The sequence below is a fragment of the Sinocyclocheilus anshuiensis genome, unplaced genomic scaffold, assembly GCF_001515605.1.
Source record: "Sinocyclocheilus anshuiensis isolate Anshui unplaced genomic scaffold, SAMN03320099.WGS_v1.1 scaffold402, whole genome shotgun sequence".
Lineage (NCBI taxonomy): Eukaryota > Metazoa > Chordata > Actinopteri > Cypriniformes > Cyprinidae > Sinocyclocheilus > Sinocyclocheilus anshuiensis.
This window is the reverse complement of record NW_015542375.1, coordinates 207,544-208,056: the sequence shown is the minus strand read 5'-3', so window position 1 is coordinate 208,056 and position 513 is coordinate 207,544.

Below are 513 nucleotides of genomic sequence, written 5' to 3'. Positions count from 1 at the left end.
AGTCATTAAATGCATGATCTAGGATCTAGTTGTCATAAACTGTCAAACATATTTTCTACACATTTCTATAAGACTTTTTGTACATGAATTGTCCTTCAATTGGAAAGAACATATAGACAGAGGACAACACAAGAGCTACAAAGTCTGACAACGGATGAACATCCAGGAAACAATCAGGATCAACAGCCGAGAGGAAGAACAGGAGTAAGGATGCATGGTGGAAGGGTACAGAGGCAAAACAGAGGAAGAGGCAGAAGAGGCCAAGGACATAGGCGCATATCAGATGAAATAAGGACCACTGTGGACCACGTTGTTAATCATGGCCTTACAATGGCTGAAGCGGGGTTCCTGTGTTTTCGCCTTTGTGACCATATTTCTTTTTCTTTTGTATATCACACTGACATTGTTATGGGTTTATTTACAGTTTTTCTCAGTCGCTTTGGTGCATTTCTCAGATCAGAAATGAAATTCTCAAAACTACTTGTTCAACCTCCACATCATCTAGTCACTTGT